The sequence below is a fragment of the Elephas maximus genome, chromosome 3 (genome assembly GCF_024166365.1).
Source record: "Elephas maximus indicus isolate mEleMax1 chromosome 3, mEleMax1 primary haplotype, whole genome shotgun sequence".
In the NCBI taxonomy this organism is placed as follows: domain Eukaryota; kingdom Metazoa; phylum Chordata; class Mammalia; order Proboscidea; family Elephantidae; genus Elephas; species Elephas maximus.
Window position 1 is genome coordinate 154,466,367 of NC_064821.1, and position 8,084 is coordinate 154,474,450.

At 43.8% G+C, this 8,084-nt stretch overlaps 1 non-coding gene across 1 annotated transcript; it reads left to right on the forward strand.

Annotated features, from left to right (window-relative positions):
- Positions 1–812: 812 nt before the first annotated feature.
- On the forward strand, positions 813–885 carry TRNAK-CUU (transfer RNA lysine (anticodon CUU)). Its single transcript has one exon. It is a non-coding gene; the product is annotated as a tRNA-Lys (tRNA).
- The last annotated feature ends 7,199 nt before the right edge of the window (positions 886–8,084 follow it).

Genomic DNA, 8,084 nt, shown 5'->3' on the forward strand with positions numbered 1-8,084 from the left:
ATAGTTTCCAGCATCCACACGGAGAGACGCTTCAGGGCAAAATGAAAATCCGCGGGAGTAGTAACCAAGGCTACATGGGCAGTCTCCTTTGACCTTCACCAGAACAGCGGAGAGGACCCATCTAGAGGATGACCCCGGAGCTCATCGCGTCTTTCAGAGGTTGGAGATCTGAACGCTTTGAGGCGAGGAGCCAAGTATCCCGCGGGCAAATACGCATGAGGCCCTGAATCCAATCTGAGTTTAAATCTCGGTGAGACCTTTGTATCCAAAGAATATGCTGTTTCATTCAGTCCACACAAAATTTTAGTATTTAAAAACAAAATCGTGCTCCCAAACATATAGTGTATTGGGCGTACTTTCCAATATCGCGTGGCCCTCTTCCTTCTGCCCCCTCCCCCACCATGGTTTAGGGGAGAAAAGGGTTTTGGACTGGGAAGAATGAGCTTGGGCTGCAGCTCCAAATCCCAGAAGCAGGTTTCCGCTCTCCTCCTGCTCTCCGCGACTGGTTGCGGCACTCATCCCCCTCCCCTCGTGCTCTTTCGGAGCCGGAGTCCTCGAAACCAGGTTCTCAGAGTGACCGGGTCCGGAAGGAATTTTCGGAAATATCCGGGTTTCAGGACTCTTGATTCCCAAGTCCTGTGAGTCCGCCTGACCCTGCGCAAGCTGTCTTAGAGTCTCTAGTTTTTCACTGGTAAAAGGTAGACACTGACTCCGTGAAATTCTGAACTCAGAGATTACTTTCGTGCTAAGACTGTTGACTCTCCCTCTCTAAAAAGACAACAATAATTCTGTAGGAGGAAAACAGCTGTGATGCCCGACTAGCTCAGTCGGTAGAGCATGAGACTCTTAATCTCAGGGTCGTGGGTTCGAGCCCCACGTTGGGCGAGTACTTTTGTACTCCCTTCTTTTTTTTTTTTTTTCCCATTGTTAGAGAATCTTCTCTAGTCGCTTACCAACAGAATTAAAGAGAAAAGAAAAGCAAAGCCCATTGCCATGGCGTGAATTACGATTTACAATAAATTTTTTTTTTTTTTTAATAGAACGGAGTAGAACTGCCCCATAGGGTTTCCAAGAACCTCTGGTGAATTTGAACTGTCGACCTTTTGATTGGCAGCGGAGGTCTTAACCACTTCCCAACCTGAGCTCCACTAACAGAATTAATTAAAACTATATATATATATATATTTATGGAGCTTCTAAATTGCCAGTTGCTGCCATTGAGATATCCTCTCACTTACTTTGGACATGTTATTAGAAGGGACCACTACCTGGAGACAGACATTATGCTTGGTAGAGGGTCTGTGAAAGAGAGGAAGAACCTCAGCGAGGTGGATTGACACAGTGGCTACAACAATGGGCTCAAACATAGCAAGGATTGTGAGCCTGGTGCAGGACTGGCAATGTTTCATTCTGTTGTACATACGGTGGCCAAGAGTAGGAACCCACTGGAGGGCACCTAACAACAGCAACAATGTATTTTCGAGAGAGGGAAGAAATATATATTTGAGTGCATGTGGTGAAAATCTACGTAATAAAACCTACACCTACTCAATGACTTCTACAAGTACAATTTAGTGACATTGATTACATTCTTCAAGCTGTGTGACCATTCTCACTAACCTTTTCCAAATCCTTTTGCTGGGAAATGATTTATCCTTACACATAAAAAGTGATTCCCCAAGAACAAGAGGCCTTGGAGGCATTTAAAGAACTGCCCTGAGGCTTGCGAAGAACTATCCTGAGACCATCTCTCCACTTGCCTCCCTATCCTCCCTGGGAGGCAGCCATGGGACAGTTTCTCATCGCCTGCCAGGTTCTGATGAGAAATCAGGTTTTATGGTCTGTTCACCCTCAGGCTACAGCTGCAAACTATAAAACTGCTTAGCTGCAGTCTAGAATTGGCTCATCGGCAACAGGTATCCCACAACTCTTGCTGTAGTCATCAGGCCCCTTTTTTCCCCATGTCTTCCTTCTTGGTGTGTGGGATTAGAACCCAGGCACCTTTGGCTACTCATCCTTTTGTTGTCTACGTAAGTAATAAATTGTCTGAATCTAAAATGACCCATGCCTTGGCCTTGTTCACACAAAATTGGGTGATGGGTCACCTTTCCGTGGCCTTTCTAGACATGATCTTATAACTCTCACCCAAGTGATTGGGCAGGACTCTGTAATAGGGTAACTGTGGCCCACCAAGGGGATTGGTTAGTTTTGCCATCTTGCCAGACTGAAATGAGCCACCCCAGAGGTAGGGAAGAGAGAATCCCACTACTACCAAGGGAGAATAGCCAGGAACCAGCATGCCCTTTGGACCCAGGATCCCTGCCCTGGGAAGCTGCTGGAAGTTGGAGTCTAATCTGTTACTTCCCTAACAAACCTCGTAATCCTGAGTATGGTCTACGAGTTCTGGGTGGCCATTGCAATGAGTTATTGGACCCAACAGAGAAGCAGAGAGCGCCGTGGGAGGGATGGTTGGTGTCAGAATCAGTAAAGATGCAAAGAGAGGAGGCATGTCTGACCTCTGCCTCATAGGAATCAACCTTGAGCTGTTAATTTTGATTCTCCTTCCCCCTTGTGATGTTAGAGGAGGCCAGATACCACTCCCACACCATTCTTGCCATTCTTGCATCTTGTCTGCTGCTGTGTGCTTGACGAATTTATGTTTTTTTTTCTTTTCCCATAAGAATTCTGAAAATTTTTAAGTAGTTAAATGTAACAATCTTCCCCTTAAGGCATCTGAGTTTTCTGTCAGGCTTAGAAAGTCTTTTCAATATTTTACCAGTTTGTTGTCTTTTGACTTTTGTAGGGAAATGGCTCTGCCTATGAGACTATAAAATTTTCACTGAAGGTAGTTTTGAAGGAAGAAGGGTGTATTTATTCTTCTGCTAATGAACTGACTAGAGATACAATTAGCTCCCAGAACTTCTGTGACACATTCCCTGAGGTTCTCTGAAGCCCCTACCTGCTGAGGATTGAGGGAGTTTCCCAGGACCTCCAGCTCAAGATGACTGCACTCTGTATAAGAGGTGAATGCAGTCACCAAAGGATGGTGCAACATCCCAGCACTAGCAACAGCGAAGAGTCATTACCATCCCTAGACCTGGTGGGGAAGGAGAGAGTGAGATTTCTGGAACCTGGATGAAGTCATAGTTGTAGCTAAGCCTGCAGGTGTCACAGAGTGTCCCTGAACAATAACTGTGGACTTCACATATGGAACACAACCTCTGCCAGCTGCAGGGAATAATTACCTCCCCCCCCCCAGATAATATTCTTGCCACCCTTCTACCTCCAGTTAATACATCCCGTGGGCTGTATCCTCCAAGAATCAAGTGGGCAAGGGAAACTTGTCATGCAGGGGTCAGCCTCCTGGGACATAAAATGGAGTGGATAATGGTGAGAATGGATCTAGAGGGACAAATGCAGAATACCCAGCACACACGGCTTTTTCATTCTTAAGATTTTTGTTGTGATTAATTTTGTCATTGGCCGAATTCGGGTGTCACTAGGCTTTTTTTTTTTTTTTTTTTTTTTTGGAAAGTCTCTATTTCCTTATTTATATGAGAATGAGTTTGCTGTCTTTGGGCCTGTGTCACGTCTTGACTAGAAATTTATCTATCTGAATGTATTGATTTGGTTCACTCTTTCTTTCACTCAGATCATTATAAGCACTGAGATATATTTTCCACCAATCTAAACCAGAAACTCCACCAGCCTGAGACCCGAAGCACTAGATAGTGCCTGGCTACCACTAATGACTGCTTTTTTTTTTTTTTTTAACAGGGAACACAACAGAGTTCTGGGCGGAGCAGGAGAAACGTGTGGAGCAGAGCTCGAACTCATATAAAACGATCAGACTTAATGGTCTGACAGAGACTGAAGGAACCCCTGAAACTATGGCCCCTGGTCACTCTGTTAACCGAGAACTAAAACCATGCCCAAAGCCCACTCTTTAGACAAAGATTAGACAGGACTATAAAACAAAACAAAAAATAATAATAATACATGTGAGGAGTGTGTTTCTTAGTCCAATCAGATACATGAGGCCAAAGGGGTGGCTCCTGTCCAGAGGCAGAATGAGAAGGCAGGAAGGCACGGGAACTGGTCCAATGGACACAGGGGACCCAGGGTGGAAAAGTGGACTGTGCTGTCATATTGTGGGGATTGCAACTAAAATGTAACAAAACAATATGTGTATAAATTTTTGAATGAGAAATTAGCTTGAGCTGTAAACTTTTACCTAAAGCACGACAAAAATAAATGAATAAATAAGTAAATAAAGGGAAACAGCTAAACAACAACAAACATTTCCACAAGTCATTATCAGAACCTTTATATTTTTGTCAGAGTCTTCCTATTTCATTAAAATAAAGTTCTGTAGCCAATGTATGTTTTGAATACCATAACTGGATTCTCTTTTTCACAAAAAAGTAGTGGTAGTGTTTCTAGAAATAGAAAATGCGGGATTTTTTTCTTTTCAAATTAGCATCTGTGGGCTTCTAGCTCAGAGAAGACTGGAAAAATCAAGGGAAGAAGAAAGGAAAAAAAAATCCAGTGGAACTTCTGCATTATGAAGCATCAAGAAGTCCGTAAAGACCGCGACTTCCCTGAGCTCTGTGATTGTAGGTTAATGGTCTGCCCTGTGGCTTCAACAGCCTGTGGTCAATTTGGAGGCACAGCAGGTCAATATGGTCTGGTTTGTCTGAGGATTTTAATATCTGTTTTATAGTCGGTCATTTATTTGTTATGAAAGTAATAAAGTCATGCTTGCTGTAAATACAAACAAATGCCTTTAAGATGTAAAGAAGAAATGAAATTCCCGCTGTTCTCAATTCCAATCATAAGAGGTAATTCTTGTTGATATTTTGCTATATGGCCTTTTAAAACAATAGTACAGACGTACAGCTTTATCAATTATATGGACGGAGCGGTGATTGATTGAGGTGCTAGTAGATGCTGTTTAGCCAAGAGACCCAGGAAACCCTCACTCTTACCCTGACAATAATCTGTCTACCCTGACCTATGGGATAAGGAATAGTAACATTTTTTTTTTTTACAGGGCTTTCATCCCACTCAGGGAATTCTTATAAACTGAGGGAGAGCACGTGTCTTAGGCTGAAGTCCTAATGTGTTCTTTCTTTGCTTCTCCGAAGCCTAAACTGGATATTATCTCATTATCTCAGATATAGCTGGATGACAGGAGTTAACAAAAAGAGGTGGAAGGGACAAAGGGAGGCAGGGGTGGGGAACTCCTCCCCTGCATGAGTCAGCCTCACCAGTGATGCATCTTTTGTGAAATACAGATTAGAGAGAGCCTCACTTCTGTGCATTTGCTCCACCCTCCTAAACAATTATTAGGCTTCAATACATAGTCTGTATTTGAAACAACGAGGTTAGTATTTGTTCAGTCATTGGGAACTAGCAGCTTAAGTAGAGAAGCTGAAAATTCTCTCACCACATGTGCCTTTCTATGTGCTCCCCGGATAGTCTATTGTCAGACAACCATATGCCAATCCCTCTGGGAGGGGGGAAAGATCACAAAAGTACAAAAAAAAAAAAAAAGTCCTACACCCACCTCATGTGTCTCTTCCTAAGAACGTGCAACCTGGTCACTATGGGAAGCATTTTAGATGTTCAAGGGATATCTCTTTAATGTTATCACCCAAATCTCTAAAAGGATCAAAGTAGGAATTAACTCTCGGTAAAATTGTATGAGAATTCATCCTCTATTTCCTAGAACAAGTTTTCATCAGCTACTTTGTCCACCCCAGCTCACCAGACAATATTTTATAGCAAGCACCACATACCAGCACGGACCAAACAATTCCACAAGCACAACAGAACACCCTCTAGTATTAAGTTCCCCCAAATGAAGTATCAAGGATGCAATCTCTCCTCTAGATGCCACAGAAAAAAGAAGAAAACCATTATTTAAAGTCCTAATCTCACGAAAAATTAAACTTAAAAGTCTTCCCTTTCCAAAACACTTAGTGGACAATAGATAAGAGGTAACTTTGGTGAAGGGTAAGACGGTACACAATACTGGGGAAGCCAGCACAACCTGTACAAGGTAAGGCCATGGTAGCTCCATAGACACATCCAAACTCCCTGAGGAACCGAATTGCTGGGCTGAAGGCTGTGGAGACCATGGTCTCAGGAAACATCTAGCTCAGTTGGCGTAACAGAGTTGGTAAAGAAGATGTTCTACATTCTACTTCGGTGAGTAGAGTCTGGGGTCTTAAAAGCCTGTGCGCAGCCATCTAGGATACTCCACTGGTCTCACGCCTTAGGGAGCAAGGAAGAATGAAGAAAGCTAAAGACACAAGGGAAAGATTAGTCCAAAGGACTACTGGGCCACATCTACCGTGCCTCTACCAGACCGAGCCCATCTGGTGCCCACCTACCACCACTGACTGCTCTGACAGGGGTCACAATAGAGGGTTCCTGGACAGAGCTGGAGAAAAATGTAGAACAAAATTCTAACTTAGAAAGAAAGACCAGACTTGGCTGGCCTGGATGGAGACTGGAGAAACCCGGAGAGTATGACCCCTGGATGCCCTTCCAGCTCAGTAATGAAGCCACTCCTGAGGTTCATCCTTCAGCCAAAGATTGAACAGGCCCATAGAGGAAAACAAGACTAAAGGGGTGCACCAGCCCTGGGGCAGGGACTGGAAGGTAGGAGGGAACAGGAAAGCTGGCAATAGGGAACCCAGGGTTGAGAAGGGAGAGTGTTGACACGTCGTGGGGTTGTTAACCAATGTCATACAACAGTGTGTGTACTAGCTGTTTGACGAGAAACTAGTTTGTTCTGTAAACCTTCATCTAACGTTCAATTAAAAGGAAAAAAAAAAAAAAGCCTTCCCTTTCCTATTTTTATTTGGCTTAGGACCAGCCATGAAGATCCCACTATGGAGAATGGATGCGTTCTGGGTTCCTCAGCAGCTGCAGCCTGGGCTCTCTGTCACGGGATCGATGGGAACAGGGTTACCTCTGTCCACACCTCTACAGTCAGGTCAATGCCAGCTCAGGTCTGTCCTGCGAACCACTCTTCCAGAATCCGAGGATTCAGGAGAATACAGAAGAACGTCACAGAGCCAGCCTCTCATCCACAAAATTCAGAGTAATGTGTGAAACCAGCAAGCAATAGCATCCTCCAAGCAAAAGTGATGGGTTTCCACTGCTATTGAAATGCCAGATACTGTGTTGCCCAGAAAAGAGCTTTCTCTCAGAATGTGAGGATAAGACTAGGTACAGCCCCTTTGGGGGACAATTAGACACTAGCTAGCAAAATCAAAAATGCACAAATACCTTGATCTGGCAACACCACATCTAGGAATCCATTTGAGAGAAATATTTGCACACCTGATTAAAAATATCTGTATAAGCTGTCCTCTGAAGAATTATGACCATAAACATTAGAACCAATGTCATCTCCATCAGTTAAGAAATGCTTAAATATACAATGGTCTATCTGTACTGTGAAAGGATATGCAGTTGTTAAAAGGACGGGGTAGATAACAATGGTGATGATGATGCCACTGAAAACAATTTTAACAGCTGATGTCAGGGGGCATTTATTAAGTGCTAAAATGCTTTATGTGCCTCTCTCATTAAAATCTAGGTTAACCCATGAGGTAAGTACTCCTATTTGCCCCTTTTTGTACGTGAAGAAATAGAGACACCCCCAAAATTTGATAACCCTTTCGAAGTCCCACCGTGGCAGAACCAAGATTTCCTTGCAGAGCTTGCAACTGCACCGCAGATGGGGGTTCTCTGATTCTCCATTATCGGGATTTTTCAGGTTTCCGGGGTGCGCAGTGTAAAACCTCAGTCTCAGGAAGTGAGAGAATCCGGGCAGTGGCTCTGGAATAAATAAACTCCGAAGCGGCTTTCGCTGGCTTTGTGGAAATACATTTTTTGCGGGAAAAAATTCCTTCTTTTATTCCCTTTTATGGGACTTGAATCGTCGCGCAGCAAACTTTGGCGTCTGATTCAAAGTGGATAGAGTTCCAGAGGACTCTGAGAACGAAAGTCGCTAAAAGCCTAAAGCGGCTATTCAGCAGCTACAACGAGCTTAAAGCAAAGCATAG